At 43.1% G+C, this 22202-nt stretch overlaps 1 protein-coding gene across 4 annotated transcripts in view; it reads left to right on the forward strand.

The window, feature by feature from the left end:
- The window catches only part of PCCA (propionyl-CoA carboxylase subunit alpha), a 972421-nt gene that overhangs the window by 175337 nt on the left and 774882 nt on the right, over positions 1-22202 (forward strand). The gene's annotated exons all lie outside the window — the stretch shown is intronic.

Raw genomic sequence — 22202 nt, forward strand, 5'->3', positions numbered from 1 at the left:
TCAGATACAGACGCCGACACGGATACTGACTCCTGTGTCGACGGTGAAGAGACAACCGTGATTTCCAATAGGGCCACACATTGCATGATTGAGGCAATGGAAAAAGTTTACACTCTTCTGATAATATAAATACCACCAAAAAAAGGGGTATTATGTTTGGTGAGGAAAAACTTCCTGTAGTTTTCCTGAATCTGAGAAATAAAATGAGGTGTGTGATGATGCGTGGGTTTCCCCCCGATAACAATTGATAATTTCTAAAAAGTTATTGGCAGTATACCTTTTCCCGCCAGAGGTTAGGGTGCGTTGGAAAACACCCCCTAGGGGGGATAAGGCGCTCACACGCTTGTAAGAACAAGGGCTCTACCCTCTCTGGAGATGGCCGCCCTTAGGGATCCTGCTGATAGAAAGCAGGAGGGTATCCTAAAATGTATTTACACACATACTGGTGTTATACTGCGACCAGCAATCGCCTCAGCCTGGATGTGCAGTGCTGGGTTGGCGTGGTCGGATTCCCTGACTGGAAATTTGATATCCTAGATAAGGACAGTATATTATTGCCTATAGAGCAATTAAAAGATGCATTTCTATATATGCATGATGCACAGCGGAATATTTGCCGACTGGCATCAAGTATAAGTGCGTTGTCCAATTATACCAGTAAAGTGGTCAGGTGATGCGGATTCCAAACGGCATTTGGAAGTATTGCCTTAACAAAAAAGGGGATGTACCCCAGGTCGCCTCTCAAAATAAGACGCCGTATTATCAGGCGCAGTCCTGGTTGGCAAGCGGACAAAAGGGTTCCTCTTTTCTGCTCGTGACAGAGGGAGAGGAAAATGGCTGCAGAGATCAGCCAGTTCCAAGGAACAGAAACTCTTTTCCGCCTCTGCCAAGCCCTCAGTATGACGCTAGGGCTTTACAAGTTCAGGCACGGTGGGGTCCCGTTCTCAATGAATTTCAGTGCGCAGTGGGCTCACTCGCAAGTAGACCCCTGGATCCTTCAGGTAATATTTCAGGGGTACAAATTGGAATTCGAGACGTATCCCCCTCGCCGTTTCCAAAGGTCTGTTTTACCGACGTCTCCCGCTGACAGGGAGGCAGTTTTGGAAACCATTCACAAGCTGTATTCCCAGCAGGTGATAATCAACATACCCCTCCTGCAACAGGGAACGGGGTATTATTCCACACTATTGTGGTACCGAAGCCAGACGGCTCGGTGAGACCGATTTTAAAATCTAAAATCTAAAAATCTTTGAACACTTGCATACAGAGGTTCAAATTCAAAATTGAGTCACTCAGAGCAGTGATTGCAAACCTGGAAGAAGGGGACTACATGATGTCTCGGGACATCAAGGATGCTTACCTTCATGTCAAAATTTACCCTTCTCACCAAGGGTATTTCAGGTTATGGTACAGAACTGTCACTATCAGTTCGGACGCTGCCGTAGGGATGGTCCACGGCACCCCGGGTCTTTACCAAGGTAATGGCCGAAATGATATCCCTTCGAAGGAAGGAAATTTTAGTTATCCCTTACTTGGACGATTCCCTGGTAAGGGTAAGATCCAGGGAACACTTGGAAGTCGGTGTAGCACTATCTCAGGTAGTGTTGCGGCAGCACGATTGGATTCTCAATATTCCAAAATCGCAGCTGGTTCCGACGACTTGTCTTCTGTTCCTAGGGATGATCCTGGACACAGTCCAGAAAGAAGGTGTTTCTCCCGGAGGAGAAAGCCAGGGAGTTATCCGAGCTAGTCAGGAACCTCCTAAAGCCGAACCAAGTCTCAGTGCATCAATGCACAAGGGTTCTGGGTAAAAATGGTGGCTTCCTACGAAGCAATCCCATTCGGCAGATTCCACGCAAGACTTTCCAGTGGAACCTACTGGACAAATGGTCCGGGTCGCATCTTCAGATGCTTCAGCGGATAACCCTGTCACCGGGGACAAGGGTATCCCTCCTGTGGTGGTTGCAGAGTGCTCATCTTCTAGAGGGCCGCAGATTCGGCATTCGGGACTGGGTCCTGGTGGCCACGGATGCCAGCCTGCGAGGCTGGGGAGCAGTCACACAGGGAAGGAATTTCCAGGGCTTATGGTCAAGCCTGGAGACATCTCTTCATATAAACATTCTGGAACTAAGGGCCATTTACAATGCCCTAAGTCAAGCGAAACCCTTGCTTCAGGGTCAGGCGGTATTGATCCAATCGGACAACATCACGTCAGTCGCCCACGTAAACAGACAGGGCGGCACGGGAAGCAGGGGGGCAATGGCAGAAGCTGCAAGGTTTCTTCGCTGGGCGGAAGATCATGTGATAGCACTGTCAGCAGTGTTCATTCCGGGAGTGGACAACTGGGAAGCAGACTTCCTCAGCAGACACGATCTACACCCGGGAGAGTGGGGACTTCATCCAGAAGTCTTCCACATGATTGTGAACCGTTGGGAAAAACCAAAGGTGGATATGATGGCGTCCCGCCTCAACAAAAAACTGGACAGATATTGCGCCAGGTCAAGAGACCCTCAGGCAATAGCTGTGGACGCTCTGGTAACACCGTGGGTGTTCCAGTCAGTGTATGTGTTCCCTCCTCTGCCTCTCATACCAAAAGTACTGAGAATTATACGGCAAAGGGGAGTAAGAACGATACTCGTGGCTCCGGATTGGCCAAGAAGAACTTGGTATCCGGAACTTCAAGAGATGCTCACGGACGAACCGTGGCCTCTACCTCTAAGAAAGGACCTGCTCCAGCAGGGGCCTTGTTTGTTCCAAGACTTACCGCGGCTGCGTTTGACGGCTTGGTGGTTGAACGCCGGATCCTGAAGGAAAAAGGCATTCCAGATGAAGTCATCCCTACCCTGGTCAAGGCCAGGAAGGACGTAACCGCAAAACATTATCACCGCATTTGGCGAAAATATGTTGCGTGGTGGGAGGCCAAGAAGGCCCCTACAGAGGAATTTCAACTGGGTCGTTTCCTCCATTTCCTGCAAACAGGACTGTCTATGGGCCTAAAATTAGGGTCCATTAAGGTTCAATTTTCGGCCCTGTCGATTTTCTTCCAAAAGGAACTGGCTTCAGTGCCTGAAGTTCAGACATTTGTAAAAGGGGTACTGCATATACAGCCTCCTTTTGTGCCTCCAGTGGCACCTTGGGATCTCAATGTTGTGTTGAGTTTCCTAAAGTCACATTGGTTTGAACCACTCACCACTGTGGACTTAAAATATCTCGCATGGAAAGTGACGATGCTGTTAGCCCTGGCTTCAGCCAGGCGTGTGTCAGAATTGGCGGCTTTATCATATAAAAGCCCTTATTTAATATTTCATTCTGACAGGGCAGAATTGAGGACTTGTCCTCAATTTCTACCTAAGGTGGTTTCTGCATTTCACATGAAGCAACCTATTGTGGTACCTGCGGCTACTAAGGACTTGGAGGATTCCAAGTTGCTTGACGTGGTCAGGGCCCTGTAAATATATGTTTCCAGGACGGCTGGAGTCAGAAAATCTGACTCGCTGTTTATCCTGTATGCACCCAACAAACTGGGTGCTCCTGCTTCTAAGCAGACGATTGCTCGTTGGATTTGTAGTACAATTCAGCTTGCACATTCTGTGGCAGGCCTGCCACAGCCAAAAATCTTAAAATGCCCACTCCACAAGGAAGGTGGGCTCATCTTGGGCAGCTGCCCGAGGGGTCTCGGCTTTACAACTTTGCCGAGCAGTTACTTGGTCAGGAGCAAATACGTTTGTAAAATTCTACAAATTTGATACCCTGGCTGAGGAGGACCTGGAGTTCTCTCATTCGGTGCTGCAGAGTCATCCGCACTCTCCCGCCCGTTTGGGAGCTTTGGTATAATCCCCATGGTCCTTACGGAGTTCCCAGCATCCACTAGGACGTCAGAGAAAATAAGAATTTACTTACCGATAATTCTATTTCTCGTAGTCCGTAGTGGATGCTGGGCGCCCATCCCAAGTGCGGATTGTCTGCAATACTGGTACATAATTATTGTTACCAAAAAATTCGGGTTATTGTTGTAGTGAGCCATCTTTTATAGAGGCTTCTCTATTATCATGCTGTTAACTGGGTTCAGATCACAAGTTGTACAGTGTGATTGGTGTGGCTGGTATGAGTCTTACCCGGAATTCAAAATCCTTCCTTATTGTGTACGCTCGTCCGGGCACAGTATCCTAACTGAGGCTTGGAGGAGGGTCATAGGGGGAGGAGCCAGTGCACACCAGGTGATCCTAAAGCTTTCTTTAGATGTGCCCTGTCTCCTGCGGAGCCGCTATTCCCCATGGTCCTTACGGAGTTCCCAGCATCCACTACGGACTACGAGAAATAGAATTATCGGTAAGTAAATTCTTATTTTACCTTTTATATATTTGGATTAATAACAGCAGATTTACATAATTGAAGTGTTCACGACATGTATATTGTATGTGTAAAGAAAGTATGTATAACTCAGCACTCGCTTATCTATAATTTCTTGCTCCATTGCACTCCTTGCTAAACTTGCTAGTACACTATAAAGAGGCAGCATTTAGACACCTGAAGCTTCCAAGGTAATCCATTGTTTTAGATTATTTAAACTTTTTCAGACATCCTTTATGGGTTTTAGGTAGTGTCACATTAGGTGGGGTCGTCCCATTTTATATGCTGTATGCCAGATGGGCCAACCCCGCTGATGACTGCATGCAGGTGAATGCGGGATGGAAGGATATATTGCATGGACTCGCATCAGTTTGTGCAGTGTATATCCGGCTGATATCTATCTATCTATCTATCTATCTATCTATCTATCTATCTATCTATCTATCTATCTATCTATCTATCTATCTATGTATCTATTCTGCTCAAAACAATAAAGGGTACACTTAAACAACATAATGTAACTCCAAGTCCATCACACTTCTGTGAAATCAAACTGTCCACTTAGGAAGCAACACTGATTGACAATCCATTTCACATGCTGTTGTGCAAATGGAATAGACAACAGGTGGAAATTATAGGCAATTAGCAAGACACCCCAAATAAAGGAGTTGTTCCGCAGGGTTGGCCACAGACCAAATCTCAGCCCCTATGCTTTCTGGCTGATATTTTGGTCACTTTTGAAAGCTGGCGGTGCTTTCACTCTAGTGGTAGCATGAGACGGAGTCTACAACCCACACAAGTGGCTCAGGTAGTGCAGCTCATCCAGGATGGCACATCAATGCGAGCTGTGGCAAGAAGGTTTGCTATGTCTGTCAGCGTAGTGTCCAGAGCATGGAGGTGCTACCAGGAGACAGGCCAGTACATCAGGAGACGTGGAGGAGGCCATAGGAGGGCAACAACCCAGCAGCAGGACTGCTACCTCCGCCTTTGTGCAAGGAGGAACAGGAGGAGCACTGCCAGAGCCCTGCAAAATGACCTCCAGCAAGCCACAGATGTGCATGAGTCTACTCAAACGATCAGAAACAGACTCCATGAGGGTGGTATGAGGGCCCGACGTCCACAGGTGGGGGTTGTGCTTACAGCCCAACACCGTGCAGGACGTTTGGCATTTGCCAGAGAACACCAAGATTGGCAAATTCACCACTGGCGCCCTGTGCTCTTCACAGATGAAAGCAGGTTCTCACTGAGCACATGTGACAGACGTGACAGAGTCTGAAGACGCCAAGGAGAACGTTCTGCTACCTGCAACATCCTCCAGCATGACCGGTTTGGCAGTGGGTCAGTAATGGTGTGGGGTGGCATTTCTTTGGGGGGCCGCACAGCCCTCCATGTGCTCGCCAGAGGTAGCCTGACTGCCATTAGGTACCGAGATGAGATCCTCAGACCCCTTGTGAGACCATATGCTGGTGCGGTTGGCCCTGGGTTCCTCCTAATGCAAGACAGTGCTAGACCTCATGTGGCTGGATTGTGTCAGCAGTTCCTGCAAGACGAAGGCATTGATGCTATGGACTGGCCCGCCCGTTCCCCAGACCTGAATCCAATTGAGCACATCTGAGACATCATGTTTCGCTGCATCCACCAACGCCACGTTGCACCACAGACTGTCCAGGAGTTGGCGGATGCTTTAGTCCAGGTCTGGGAGGAGATCCCTCAGGAGACAATCCGCTACCTCATCAGGAGCATGCCCAGGCGTTGTAAGGAGGCCATACAGGCACGTGGAGGCCACACACACTACTGAGCCTCATTTTGACTTGTTTTAAGGACATTACATCAAAGTTGGATCAGCCTTTAGTGTGTTTTTCCACTTTAATTTTGAGTGTGACTCCAAATCCAGACCTCCATGGGTTAATAAATTTGATTTCCATTGACAATTTTTGTGTGATTTTGTGGTCAGCACATTCAACTGTGTAAAGAACAAAGTATTTAATAAGAATATTTCATTCATTCAGATCTAGGATGTGTTGTTTAAGTGTTCCCTTTATTTTTTTGAGCAGTGTGTGTGTGTGTGTGTGTGTGTGTGTGTGTGTGTGCGTGTGTGTGTGTATGTATGTATATATATATATATATATATATATATATGTGTGTGTATATATATATATATATATATATACACACACACAAACAAATATAGAGAACCACAGCACTCGCCACCCCAGAAGCGGGGTGCAGTGTCTGCACTCACCACTCATAAGGTGGGGTGCATGCAGCCCATGGCCACCTACCCAAATACATACAAATAGAAAATTCAGCACTCACCATAGCAAGCTCACTTGTCCTCACAACATCAATAAATAAATGATGGGGGTTTAGTTAGTGAATTGGCCAATGCACGGAAGCCTGCAAACCGCTCGCCAAGGTACCCCACCTTCATGCAGGTCCTACACTATCACAAAGCTTTAAAAATTAAAACCTGGCAACTGTATCACACATAATATAACTGCAAACATGCCCACTAGGTTTAATGTATACCTGCCACATATCTTATGGCTTTTAAAGGTATACTAGTCACCTGACACTGGCTGATAAATTACTAAGGAGCAGCTGACACAGGTTTAGAACAATTGCGTTTACACAGGGGTGCATGAAAATTCCTGTGGCCACAGTTAATAAGAGTTAACCAAAGATTAACCCCACAATGTACAAACAAATATAGAAAACCACAGCACTCGCCACCCCAGAAGCGGGGTGCGGTGTCTGCACTCACCACTCATAAGGTGGGGTGCATGCAACCCATGGCCACCTACCCAAATACATACAAATAGAAAATTCAGCACTCACCATAGCAAGCTCACTTGTCCTCACAACATCAATAAATAAAAGCCTATCACAAAGCCTTAAAAATGTTTGCAGTTATATTATGTGTGATACATTTGCCAGGTTTCAATTTGTAAGGCTTTGTGATAGTGTAGGCCCTGCATGAAGGTGGGGTACCTTGGCGAGCAGTTTGAAGGCTTCCGTGCATTGGCCAATTCACTAACTAAACCCCCATCATTTATTTAATGATGTTGTGATGACAAGTGAGCTTGCTATGGTGAGTGCTGAATTTTCTATTTGTATGTGTGTGAGTGTTTGTGTGTGTGTGTGTGTGTGTGTGTGTGTGTGTGTGTGTGTGTGTATGTGTATATATATATATATATGTGCCATAACTCCCTCCCAATGGTAAAAGAACAGGCGGCACTCCGAGGACTGGTGAATAAATGGTTGTAATGAACAAGTGAATCAAAAACAAGGCATATTGTAGCCAACGTTTCAGCGCCGCGCAGGGTGCTTTTTTCAAGGCAGTATGCTGGTGAAACAAAACAAAAAGCATAACAGTGAACACATACCGTGTATATGTGAATGCAGGTCAGATCGCGCTGAGGAGCTGCGGGGACAGGCGTCCGGCGGGGCTTCCAGTGGGTGTGCCTGTCGCATCATCAGGAAGTGGCGTAGCAGGTAACCAGGGAACCGCGGGTATCCCGGCCGCCGCTAGCCGCCCACTGAGCCTGGCGGAAATGACCAGCGTGACATTGTAAACACAGCAAATTGAATGTGCAATAAAAACCAAATGCAATTACACATGGTTATATCCATTGGGTCGGAATATAATTTTCATAATTTTTTTAAATAAAATGAATACATTTTATAAAGAAAAATAAGGTTAGTGTTTCATGTATACCAGTAGTTACCAAACATTTTTTAAATGTCCGTTATGTGACGAAGGGCAGGATTCACTTCTGTTTGTAACATGTTTTATGGTAGGCAACCTGTGGTTTCCAATCACATTGACCATAAATAATTTGAGTTGATCGTGGTTCATCAACCCATGCCACCCCTGCAAGTGCCCCGAGGCACCCCAGGGTGTTACAACACCTAGCAGGGCCGGACTGCCCATCTGGCAATTCTGGCAAATACCAGAAGGGCTTGTGGGCTGGTCCTGTCAGGCAGAGAGCCGGGAAGGCCGTGGGCAGCGCAGTCCCCGGCTCCCTGGTCTGGCCACTCCTCCGCCTCCCCTCCCGTCTCCATAGAAATGGAGGCGTACCGCTAGTCCGCGGCACGCCTCCGACCATCTCCATGGAAATGGCGACGTGCCGCGAGTCCACGCCCCCTGCCTCGCAGCACCCCCCGTCTTTAGTGCCCCCGCGCCCCTGTACACGGCGTGTGCACCGCAGGCATGTGTGCATGCCACACATGACAGGGCCGAATTCGGCCCCCAATCTGTCTCTGACACCCAGTTTGGGAACCACTGGCCCTGAAGAATGTTTGAATGAAATTGAAATGCTGAATTATCCATAAGGAAACTTCACTAGTAAGGAAACCTCTGAGTACTGCCTTGTATGTGTAATAAGGATGTGTATGTATGTATAGTACAACATATATTTAGAATGATTTATATGTATAGTTATAAACGTGTGTGTGTGTGTGTATGTATATCTATCTATCTATATGTGTGTGTATATATAACCCAATAGCAACCCTAAATGGCTGCCTAGCTGAGCTACAGCAGTGGATGAGCGCCAGTTGGCTGCTACTGAACACGGATAAAACAGAGGTCCTTATGATGCGACCGCAACATCAAAGGACAAGACTGCAGCATAGCCAACCAACTGCACTTACACTCGGGGATTCAGAATTACAGACCAGTGATCGTGTGCGGAATCTTGGCGTTGTCCTGGATGGTGGCTTGACACTTAAACATCAGATATTAGCCACAATCAAATCCTCATTCTTTCACCTGAGGAACATAGCCAGAATCAAGCACTTAATTCCCTCAGATGATCTGCCAAAAGTCATACATGCATTTGTATCATCTCGATTAGACTACTGTAATGCCCTTTACCTTGGTCTACCAGCAAAAGAATTGCAGCGCTTACAGCTGGTGCAAAACACAGCTGCCAGGCTGTTAACCAACCAGCCCCGTTCTAGCCACATAACACCCATCCTCTACTCCCTTCACTGGCTGCCTGTAAGATGGCGAATCATCTTCAAGATTGGCTTACTGAGTTTCAAAGCATTACATGACCAGGGCCCAAGGTACCTGAAACAGCTTCTGATCCCATACTGCCCCACTCAATTACTGCGATCTGTAGATGAAGGACTTTTAGCAGTACCTAGAATCTACCGTAATTCATCTGGGGGTCGAGCTTTTAGTCATGCGGCTCCGACTCTATGGAACTCACTTCCCCGCACAGTGCGAGAGGCCCCAACTATAGAATCCTTCAAAAGTAGACTCAAGACTTTCCTGTTTACTCAAGCATTTCCATAGTGTCCCTTTTAGTACCTTCATGCTTCTGTATTTTATGAAAATGTACTTCATTATTTTCTGTACTATATTATGCAATGTATCTGTTAAGCACCTTGAGTCCTATTGGAGAAAGAGCGCTATATAAATCAAATTATTATTATTATTATTATATGTGTGTGTGTGTGTGTGTGTGTGTGTGTGTGTGTGTGTGTGTGTGTGTGTGTGTATATATATATATATATATATATATATATATATATATATATATATATATATATATAGAGAGAGAGATAGAGATATATAGATTTTATTTATTTATTCCCCCCCCCCCCCCCCCTTTTTTTTCCAAGTAAATATTCTGGAATGACTTGCAGGAATTTGTGTGCGCTAATGTGGCTCTTCAGAGACATTATATTAATTGGATAGCCTGTGGTACTATAACAGGAGGCTGGAGGGAATTATTTAGCATTAGGGATGGCTCCATCTGGGAATTGTGGCCTAATCAAGCGTCTTGTGTTAGTGTGGGGATGGAGGGAATTATGACGATTATGACATGTTAGCACATGCCTGTATTACAAGTGGACAGGCAATGAGTTAATCATGAAGTACATTATCTGACTCCTGCTGCTTCATTATCAGACACCTCCGCATTCATCCTGTGTTTTCCTCTTCAGAGCAAAAAGTAAAAAAAATAGGAACAACCACAACATATAACAGCATATAGACTGTAAATATACATATACTGTACTGTCTGTGATGCTGTTACTGGAAATGGCTGGAATCTGCCCTCTACAACAGAAATACCATCCCACTATGTATTCATCTCCCCCCTTTGCCAGACTTGTCTCTTATGTTTCTGTCTACATCTTCCTTACTCTCAATGCCCGAAGCATGGTGAGCGAAGGGAGCCATGCGAGGGGTCACAGTGCACTAATTGGGGTTCCCTGTCACTTTACAAAGAAAACGGCACCAAAAAAAGTAAAAAAAACCCTCATGTCGACCATTTTCCATGTTGACCTAGCACATGTCAACCTAATCATGTCGACATAATGCATGTCGACCTAACTCATGTCGACTTAATGAACCACACCCAAAATAATTATGTTTCTGCGAATGACAGGCCTAGTGACAGTCCAGAATGGAGTTCTGTTTGGCTTTCAGGAAACTGCTTCTGGAGAGATTTGTAATAAGTATTTTAAATGTTTTTTCTTCAAGATAAGCAAAGTGCATACAGCTAATAAAATAAATCTCACATCCATTAGAACAGCACCTTACTTGCAATCACACCCAGAAAGACATTATAGTTTTAATTATAAAATGACCATTTCTGATATGACTGTACTATCTTCCGCACAGTCTCTGACAGGCCTTATGTAAGGAAGTTCAGGCTTTGCAATCTAATGATACAGGCGTAGAAGAGATTGCAAGCAACAGAGGGTTCTATTCATGTTTATATGGAATTGCACAGCCGCAAGGAAGCGGCTGTGCAATTCCGCGTAATTAAATGCTAGCGCAGCAGGAGGTGTCTGTAGGAGATAGATGCCTCCTGTTAGCATTTGCGAGATCCGAGTGCTACTTTCGAGGACCCCACACCATCAGATTTGTATGTAAACCATCATTATGTGCAGATCTGAATTAGGCCCAATAAACATGGTTTAATAAGAAATAGAATGCATTGTTTACATTTCAGTCGGATTATATTCCCACTAAATATAGCCCCACTTTGCATATAGTAACATAGTATCTAAGGTTGAAAAAAGACAATTTGTCCATCGAGTTCAACCTACTTGTGGTCTCCTATGCAGGATTATTTTGGTCTAAATTTTGGCTGATGCTGATGTCAGCCGTTGTGTTTTATTCCTCTTTTTATAGTAACTATAGTGCGTGACTATGCACCATAACCCTGGATATCCTTATCCATTAGGAATTTATCTAACCCATTCTTAAAGGTGTTGACTGAGTCCGCCATTACAACTCCCTCAGGCAGGGAATTCCAAACATGTATTGTCCTTACTGTGAAAAAACCTTTACGCCGCATTGTGCGGAATCTCCTCTCCTCTCCTCTAACCTAAGCGTGTCCTCTGTGCTGATCTCCTCTCCTCTAACCTAAGCGTGTCCTCTGTGCTGATCTTACCAAAAACAGGTCCCGCGCAAACTCTGTGTATTGTTCCCTTATATACTTGTAGATGTTGGTCATGTCCCCTCTTAGTCTCCTCTTTTCCAGTGTAAACATGCCTAGCCTTGCAAGCCTTACCTCGTATTCCAGTGTCTCCATGCCCTTAATTAGTTGGTCGCCCGCCTCAACCTTTTCTAGCTCCATGATATCCTTTTTGTAGTATGGTGTCCAAAATTGTACACAGTATTCAAGATGTGGCCTCACTAGTGATTTATATAATGGGAGTATAACACTCTCGTCCCTTGCATCAATTCCCCATTTTATGCATGCTAATATCTTATTAGCCTTCTTTGCTGCAATCCTACTTTGGGTACTGCTGCTTAGTTTGCTATCTATGTGAACACCTAAGTCCTTTTCCAGTACAGAATTCCCTAATATAACCCCATTTAGTATGTAGGTGTTATTTTTATTCTTGCTACCACAGTGCATTACCTTAAACTTGTCTGCACTGAACGCATTCTCCATTTGGCTGCGCATGCTTTTAGTTTAATTAAGTCATTCTGAAGAGACTCGGCATCCTCCTCCGTATTTATAACCTTACACAATTTGGTATCGTCTGCAAAAATTTACACCATGCTCTCTAGACCTGCTCTTAGGTAGTTAATGAAAATGTTGAAGAATAGTGGTCCTAGTACAGACCCTTTTGGCACACCATTTAGCACTTCAGTCCAATTTGAAAATGATCCATTAACCACAACGCGCTGCTCCCTATTATCTAACCAATTTTTGACCCAAGTGCATATTGTGCTCCCTAGCCCTATTTCTTGTAGCTTATAGATAAGTCACATGTGTGGTACTGTGTCGTTAGCTTTGGCAAAGTCTAAAAAGATTACATCTACCTCCTTACCGTGATCAAGGTTCGCACTTACTGTTTCATAAAAGCCAAGTAAGTTTGACATGATCTGTCCTTCACAAATCCATGTTGATTCCTTTTAATGACCTTATTGGCTCCAAGGAACTTCTGAATACTATCCCTTAGAACCTTCCAATACTTTCTCCACTATAGATGTAAATCTAACTGGTCTAGAATTACCCGGTTCAACTTTACTTCCCTTTTTGAATATAGGCACTACTTCCGCTATACGCCAGTCTTTGGGAACCATACCTGATATAACTGAATCTTTAAAGATCAAAAATAGCGGTCTTGCAAGTTCAGAGTGAAGCTCCATTAGAACCCTTGGGTAATTTCCATCTGGACCCGGTGACTTATTAATCTTTACATTTTTTAATCGGTCACAGACTACCTCCTCACTTAAATAAGCACTTATCAGTGGGACATTATTCTTTGTTTGCACACAATCATTATCTTACATATAGAGCTTTTGTGGTATCTGCACTTGTTAAAGTCTGCAGGCCCGCAGCAGTGTAATGTATAAGTGTTCTTTTTTTTTTAAATATCAGTGGTTATTTAATACATATTATTTTAGGAACCCCTTGAGCGCAATGTTTTTTTCGCTTACGTCCTAGAGGATACTGGGGTTTCATTAAGTACCATGGGGTATAGACGGGTCCACTAGGAGCCATGGGCACCTTAAGAATTTGATAGTGTGGGCTGGCTCCTCCCTCTATGCACCTCCTACCAGACTTAGTTTAGAAAATGTGCCCGGAGGAGCCTGTCACGCTTATGGAATCTTCTCAAGAGTTTTCTTCATTTATTTTATATGTTTGTTACACAGTACACAGCTGCATCTCAGTACACAGTACCCATACTTGCAAAAACAGCCTTAAAACGTGTTTCTCTCCATTTAAAGCACCAGATTACCTCAGCCAGTATAAAAATGCGGGAAGACTGTGTGCCATTGAAGGGGTGGGGCCTTCACTATGAGTGGATCCAGCAGCTCACCAGCGCCATTTTCCTTCTGCAGCGGACACAGACGCTGACTGACATGGACAGGCACCTCCTCCAGGTAGACTCCAGATAACCTTAGCGGTACCAGGGGGTCATATCGGGCGGAGCGATTATTAGTGTACTAAGTCCCCTATCAGGGTACTTAGTCTGCGACCCAGCTAAGCTTGACAAATAGCGATAAGGGCGCGGTGGGGGCTGGCACCAAATAACTGTCCCCCTGAAGGGCTCTTTGTGGGCTAATTGTGCTTAACCTTTTAGGAAAAGAAACAGTCTTTGCCTGACATAATGTAAATGTGACAACACACACACACACACACACACACACACACACACACACACACACACACACACGCTTTTCCTGTGTGTGTGTGTGCTGTCACATTTACATTATGTCAGGCAAAGAGTATGTTTCTTGTACAGCGGAGCTTTCCTCTTCACCAGGGGGCTCACTACTGGGTACTCAGGGCAGTGCACCTTCCCAGAATAGCGGGGCTGTACCGGAGTGGGTAAATTCCATTAAGGGACTGATCTTAAATATTTCTACAAAGCTATCCCGCAATGAGAAAGAAACGCAATACTTAAGACAGACTGTGGATGAGTTTATGAATAGAGACTCAGTCCCCAAACCAGCATCTTAATCCCCTCCCATTTGTCCGCAAAAACGATCTCTGCCCGTATCCTGCAGTCTGACGTGGAGGAGGGTAAGGTGGATTTGGAGGGGGGGGGGACGCAACTCTGTCACAGGGAATAGAGGCTCTTATAGAAGCTATCAGAGAGGTTCCTGATAAGGTGTCAGAGGAGTGTGAGGAATCTTATTTTAATGTAAAAAAGAAGTCCTCAGTCACTTCCTGCGTCAAAGGAATTGAATACCCTGTTTGAAGAACCGTTGGTTAATCCTGATAAGAAATTTTAAATCCCTAAAAGATTGCTCTCATCTTTTCCTTTTCCTCTGGAGGATAGGAAAAAATGGGAAAATCCACCGATAGTGGACGCATCAGTCTCTAGGCTGACACGAAAAATTGTATTGCCTGTCCCTGGTGCAGCCTCCCTAAAAGATACAACTGATTGTAAAATTGAGACTACATTCAAATCATTGTACTCCGCTGCTGGGGTGGCCCAGAGACCCACTATTGCATGTGCGTGGATCACAAAAGCCATTGCTAAATGGTCAGGTAACCTAGTTGAGGGGTTAGATTCCTTGTCTAGGGGGGGGATGTTGTTTTACTCCTGCAGTAGATACAGAAATCTGCGAACTTGATGGTGGAAGCCAATTAAAGAGATTGGTTTGCTTAATGCAAGCACCACCGCTATGGCAGTGTCAGCATGCAGGGGCTTGTGGCTACGCCAGTGGACTGCTGATGCGGACTCCAGGAAAGGCGTGGAAGGCCTACCATTCACAGGAGAGGCCTGGTTGGAGACGAACTAGACAAATGTATCTCCAAAGCTACTGTGGGTAAGTCTACGTATCTTCCTTCCGCAGCTCCCCCAGTCAGGAAAGCTTATTCAGCTTCAAATTTACAGTCCTTTCAGACAGCCAAGTTTAAGGGAAAATCCAGGGGTGCTTCTATGGCCTCCAGAGGCACAGGAGGTAACCCACGCAAACCAGCAACTGCAGGTGCTCAGGAACAGAGCTCAGGCTCTGCTTCCTCAAAGCCTTCAGCATGATGGTGGACTGCGATGCCTGGAGGACTGTCAGGTGGGAACCCAACTAAAATTCTTCAGTCAATTTCGTGCCGGGATCCCTGGGTCATAGATTTCCCAGGGCTACAGACTGGAGTTTCAAGAAAGATTCTTCAAATCAGGCTTACCATCTTCACAAGAGGCAAGTATACCTTTACAGCAGGCCATCCAAAAACTGGTACAAACTCAAGTCATTGTTCCAGTTCCACCTCATCTGCACAACAAGGGGTACTATTCCAACTTGTTTGTAGTACTGAAACCGGACGGTTCGGTACGACCAATTCTGAACCTTAAGTCCTTGAACCTGTTCTTAAGAGTGTTCAAGTTCAAGATGGAGTCTCTGAGAGCGGTGATCTCAGGTCTGGAGGAAGGGGAATTCCTAGTGTCTCTGGATATCAAGGATGCGTACCTTAACATTCCGATCTGGCCGCCTCATCAGGCTTCTGGGGTCACCCGAAAAGATGTGCTGATAACTTGACAAGGGGTTCTTACATGTATGCTTACTTGTAAAAATATAGTAGAAAACACATAAAGGTTTCTTTAGAGGAATCACTTGCTTTCTCTTTGAACCATGAGATGTGGATGAGTGCCACTCATGGGGAATATGATGTGGAATTGAAGAAAAGGGGAAGCCAAATTAGGACAAAATAGAGCCCCTTTTATTAAAATACAAATAAAACAGACAACCAATCGTACCCAGAGTGGGAAACAGAGATGGATTCAGCTGACAAGGTTACATCCGGATATAACAAGGTCATTTGTTCCCCTCAATGAGTATACTGGTGAATAGACTTCAAAATGACACTGTATCGACACGTTTCGACGCACTGCGGCGTCTTTTTCAAGATAAAACAGTGTCTTTCACTACAATAGCAAAGGTATCAATAAAAAATACATTTCAAACTTTTGATAAAAAACTTAGATATAAAACAAAAGTGAACTCACAAAATAACTGAAATATCACATGGAACATACCACTGGTGTGCAGCATATCATCTCTGGTCAGCTGTATAAAATAATACACTGGCTGACTTCCTTTAAATAACAGGAACTTGGTGTGTAATTAACTAATTATCCAATGAGCTTTAATATATTTTGATGGACATTTGAATACACCAATCCCAGAAGGGAACTCATTTGCATAATCGGCGGCAAAACTAATTCCCCTTCACAATTTTGCCCTACAGAAACATCCTGTATTAAAACTTGCACACCAGTAATCAGACTCCGCATCTGGTTGTCAAGGTAACCCCCCGGAAGTGCTAATGATCACTTCCTCCAAAAGCCTAGTTCGCATTAAACAATATGGATACAAATGTGGGCTCGTCCTGAACACATCCGTCATAACTGAGCCCTAATAATTAAATATATCCCTAATCTAGATCCGCTCCGTCAGACAGTACCTCTCCATGTCCCGGACAACCAACCCGGCGTCATAACGAGGTTGTCATAGCAACCGCCCTGCGCCTCTGTGACGCGTCATCTTCCCCGAGCGAGCCACGTCACGGCCAGACGCCGTCTCTTACACGTCTGGCCAGTAGGGACAGATCGCGTTGCCATGACAACCTGCAGACGGCTACGAAGTACACAGACACCTATATGCAAAGCTCCACTGCACGGATAAAAATGAAAATGAAAATAAAATGGAAACCCTGCTCCTATGTAGATGGATGAATATAAAATGTGCACCTAAACTTTTATTGTTAAGTGATCTTTAGTATAAGGAATAATCCTTGCCCATAACAAAAATGGCTCCCAAGATATACACGATAATAACATATCGTATTGTAATAGTTAAGGGCAGCCAAAACGTACATTTATATATACTTTGCAGTCAGACATGGAGACAAAAAGTATATACTGACCAGTCAACAATAAAAGTATCATAAAAACCATCTGATTTCAAAATCATGATTTAAACCATGTGGTTTTAAACTGTTGAATTCATAAATATTTTTCATTTCGGCTTTAGCCAGCCTATTGTCTCTGTCTCTAGTTCTCCAGTTGTTCCTAATCCACTTAAGGGCACAGAAACTTTTTATTCCCTTTATAGACTTATCATGTTTCTCTTTGAAATGTAGTGAGAAAGGATGGTTGATATTTCCATTAGTGATATTTCTCACATGTTCAGACCATCGGATTTTCACTTGGCGTGTGGTTTTGCCTATATACAGTAGGTTACATTTGCAAACAATACCGTATACAACATAATCAGTATGGCATGTGATAAATTCATCTATTTTAATAACTTTCTTCCCCCAACAAAAGTTGGTAACTTTGGATTCACTACTCGGACATGATTTACACATTTTACAATCCCCACAGCGGTAAAAACCCTTATTCCTAGGGAGAAAACGTTTCCCATCCATATACAGTGCACTAGAAACCAAATTATTTTTAATATTGGGTGCCCTCCGGTAGGTGAATTTAGGTCTTTCTGGTAATACATTTCGCAGAATGTCATCCTTAAGGAGAATCTTCCAATTGTTCCTAATGATTCCCTCAATTTTTTTATATCGTTTATTAAATTGGGTGTGAAAAGATACTTGGAAATTGGTGGTATTCCTAGATGTGTTACCCTTATTTATTAAGAGAGTAGATCTATCTATAGTGCCAACTTCTGCTGAAATTTGGGATAATTTTTCAGCTTTGTACCCTTTACTTGTAAAACTTTTAATCATACTGGTTGCTTGTTCCTTATATTTGTTGTCATTGGAACAATTCCTACGAAGCCTAAGCAACTGGCCCCTAGGAACATTCTTTAACCAGGTAGGTAGATGGTTGCTATTTAACGGTATATACGTATTGCAATCCGTGGGTTTTACATAATTGCTGGTGGTGAGAACTCCCTCAAAAACTTCAATAGTTAAATCCAAAAAGTGGACAGACAAACGACTACTCTCAAACGACAATTGGATGTTAAGATTATTACAATTGAGATATTGACAAAATTCATGGAGGGTAGACTCGTCCCCCTTCCAAATGAAGACGATATCATCTATGTACCGCCACCACCGTACCAGGCTCGCGCCCCAGCCATGCCCCGTCCACACGTGGGACTCCTCCCACCTAGACATGAACAAGTTGGCATAGCTGGGCGCGAACCTGGTACCCATGGCGGTACCGACCAATTGTTTATAATAGGTTCCATCGAAATTGAAATAATTGTTTCTAAGAATGAACGATATACCATCCAGAATAAAGTTAAGAAGTGTACTTTCAAAATTCGCTTGAACTAAAGTGGCTCTGATGGCTTCCAGGCCATCCATATGAGAAATAATGGTATATAGGGAAGCCACGTCTGCAGTAGCAAGAATGTAATCATCTTCCCACTGCAAATTTGAGAGATGATTAAGTATATCTCTCGTGTCTTTAAGATGTGACTTTCCCTGTGTGACTAAAGGTTGTAAGTGATGGTCTATATACGCTGATAAGTTGGATGTGATGGAATTTGTCCCTGCCACTATAGGACGCCCAGGGGGACTTGTGGTATTTTTGTGAATTTTGGGAAGAAGGTACAATACAGGTATCGAAAAATTCTCATTTATCAAATATTGGGCCACATTTTCATCAATAACTCCCAAGTTTACATACTGATTGACCATTTGCTCAAATGCTTTGAAGATGTTAGTTGACGGATCACTTTTTAATCTTACATATGTGACCCCGTCATCGAGTTGTCGTAAACCTTCTTTTGTATATTTTTCCCTGTCCATTATGACAATCCCCCCCCCCTTATCTGCAGGTTTCAAAACAATCTCATGGTTTTCTTGTAGATTCTTTAAACATTCTCGTTCCTTTTTATTGAGATTATTAATTCTATTGGGAACTTCTTCCTTTAATTGGTTGAATTCTTCTAATACGCTTTTGTAGAAAGTATCTACAAAACACCCCTTACTTTGGGTGGGATAAAACAGCGATTTTTTCTTGAAAACTGTGACCTCTTTCTCTGGATCCTGATCTAGACTATCCTTGAAAAACCTTTTAAGTGATAATTTCCTAATGAACTTCTGTAAGTCAACATATAGGTTGAAATGGTTAATGTCATTAGTGGGACAAAATTTTAGACCCTTTTTTAAAACATGACATTCTATCTCATGTAAAACATATTTACTGAGATTGAATATTTTGATCCCATCCATTTCAGCTGTGCCTGTATTGGACAAAGGAACCAAATTAACCAAAGATTTCTTTTTACTTTTCCACTTTGAGGTTCCAGACTGTTTACCTCCTCTTTTCCCTCTCTTTCTACGTTTGGAATGGGAGCAGTTATCAGTAGGTTTAATATTCTCTAGTGATACTGCTTCTGAAAGTGTCTGTTCCCCAAAAAATGTTGGTCACCTTCATACTGGGGTTGGGTTCCAAATTTCCCCTTAGGTGTATTGGTTCCATGAGGGTGTAGTCTGAATCTACCCCTCTGGGTATGTGATGCCCATGAATCGTATCCCTTATTTTCAGAATGGTGACCATTACGTATAGTACCATCATTACCTTGGTATCTAGACCATGGTCGCTCTCTCCTTTGTTCAAAATCTCTACCCTGTTTTTCATCTCTTAAATTGGTAGTGGAAGAATTATTGGGTCTATCTCTCCAATCATTAGGTGGAAACCTATCAGGGATATAGTTGGATTTTTGATATGATGTTCTGTCTGACCTTAAATATTCCCTTTGGTTACGGGATCTGGTTCTTTGAGGAAGTGGCTTGTAATTCCTCCTTATTGGAGGTGGGGGGTTTTTAATTCCTTCCTCTCCATCATTAACCGTTTTATTTTCTTTGTTACCATTTTTGTCCCTTATGAATTTTTTCTTCTTTTTATTAATTAATTCCCTTTCATTTTTTTGTATTTTTATTATCACTCTATTTTCAAGTGTTTTGTATTCCTCCATATCTTTAAATGGGATGATGAGAACTTCATTTGATTTGATCCTCCAGCTGTTTTAACTCATTCCTTCTCTCCTGTAGGATCAATTCAATTAATGAATAAGAACAGCTGGAAGTGATCTGATCCCATTTCTTTAAAAAGCTTTCAGATACATTACCAAAGGTTGCTTTTTTATCAATTTGTAGACCCTTGGGTATGAGGTGGTTGGAGATATAATGCTCCAATGTTACTATCTCCCACCAAATTTTGTTTTCTTTAATGAGGATATTTTCTAACTTATTCATTAATCCATCTAGAGTAATATCATCTGGATTATTAGTGGAATTATGTTGATATTCCTCAGAAAATACATTAGTTAGTAAACTACTACGTTTACTTCTGTGTAGAAACATGCTGCTGCCTTGGGAGAAAGAGGTGAAAAATACAATTGCAACAAGAAAAAGTTCTCCTTACAGGCGCCGCAGAGGAGCAGCAAACGGATAATACCTAATAGATCACCAACCTATACAAACAATAGCAAAAAGAAAAGGTACAATCTCACTGTTTTGCGCTCCAAATGTCCCTTCACTTGAATAATCCTCACGTTGATGGTGAGTACATGAAACAAAGAACACAAAACACAATATAGTGTAATACTGTTGATAAAAAGAGTTCTTTCTCCCTTGTGCTGTGGAGAAACTGAGTGATGGAGAGAAAGTCCCAATATAGATCAGACGTCCACCTTCTTATGGGGTCACCCGAAAAGATGTGCTGATAACTTGACAAGGGGTTCTTGAAAAAGACGCCGCAGTGCGTCGAAACGCGTCGATACAGTGTCATTTTGAAGTCTATTCACCAGTATACTCATTGAGGGGAACAAATGACCTTGTTATATCCGGATGTAACCTTGTCAGCTGAATCCATCTCTGTTTCCCACTCTGGGTACGATTGGTTGTCTGTTTTATTTGTATTTTAATAAAAGGGGCTCTATTTTGTCCTAATTTGGCTTCCCCTTTTCTTCAATTCCACATCATATTCCCCATGAGTGGCACTCATCCACATCTCATGGTTCAAAGAGAAAGCAAGTGATTCCTCTAAAGAAACCTTTATGTGTTTTCTACTATATTTTTACAAGTAAGCATACATGTAAGAACCCCTTGTCAAGTTATCAGCACATCTTTTCGGGTGACCCCATAAGAAGGTGGACGTCTGATCTATATTGGGACTTTCTCTCCATCACTCAGTTTCTCCACAGCACAAGGGAGAAAGAACTCTTTTTATCAACAGTATTACACTATATTGTGTTTTGTGTTCTTTGTTTCATGTACTCACCATCAACGTGAGGATTATTCAAGTGAAGGGACATTTGGAGCGCAAAACAGTGAGATTGTACCTTTTCTTTTTGCTATTGTTTGTATAGGTTGGTGATCTATTAGGTATTATCCGTTTGCTGCTCCTCTGCGGCGCCTGTAAGGAGAACTTTTTCTTGTTGCAATTGTATTTTTCACCTCTTTCTCCCAAGGCAGCAGCATGTTTCTACACAGAAGTAAACGTAGTAGTTTACTAACTAATGTATTTTCTGTGGAATATCAACATAATTCCACTAATAATCCAGATGATATTACTCTAGATGGATTAATGAATAAGTTAGAAAATATCCTCATTAAAGAAAACAAAATTTGGTGGGAGATAGTAACATTGGAGCATTATATCTCCAACCACCTCATACCCAAGGGTCTACAAATTGATAAAAAAGCAACCTTTGGTAATGTATCTGAAAGCTTTTTAAAGAAATGGGATCAGATCACTTCCAGCTGTTCTTATTCATTAATTGAATTGATCCTACAGGAGAGAAGGAATGAGTTAAAACAGCTGGAGGATCAAATCAAATCACATGAAGTTCTCATCATCCCATTTAAAGATATGGAGGAATACAAAACACTTGAAAATAGAGTGATAATAAAAATACAAAAAAATGAAAGGGAATTAATTAATAAAAA

Source organism: Pseudophryne corroboree, chromosome 2, assembly GCF_028390025.1.
Source record: "Pseudophryne corroboree isolate aPseCor3 chromosome 2, aPseCor3.hap2, whole genome shotgun sequence".
NCBI lineage: Eukaryota > Metazoa > Chordata > Amphibia > Anura > Myobatrachidae > Pseudophryne > Pseudophryne corroboree.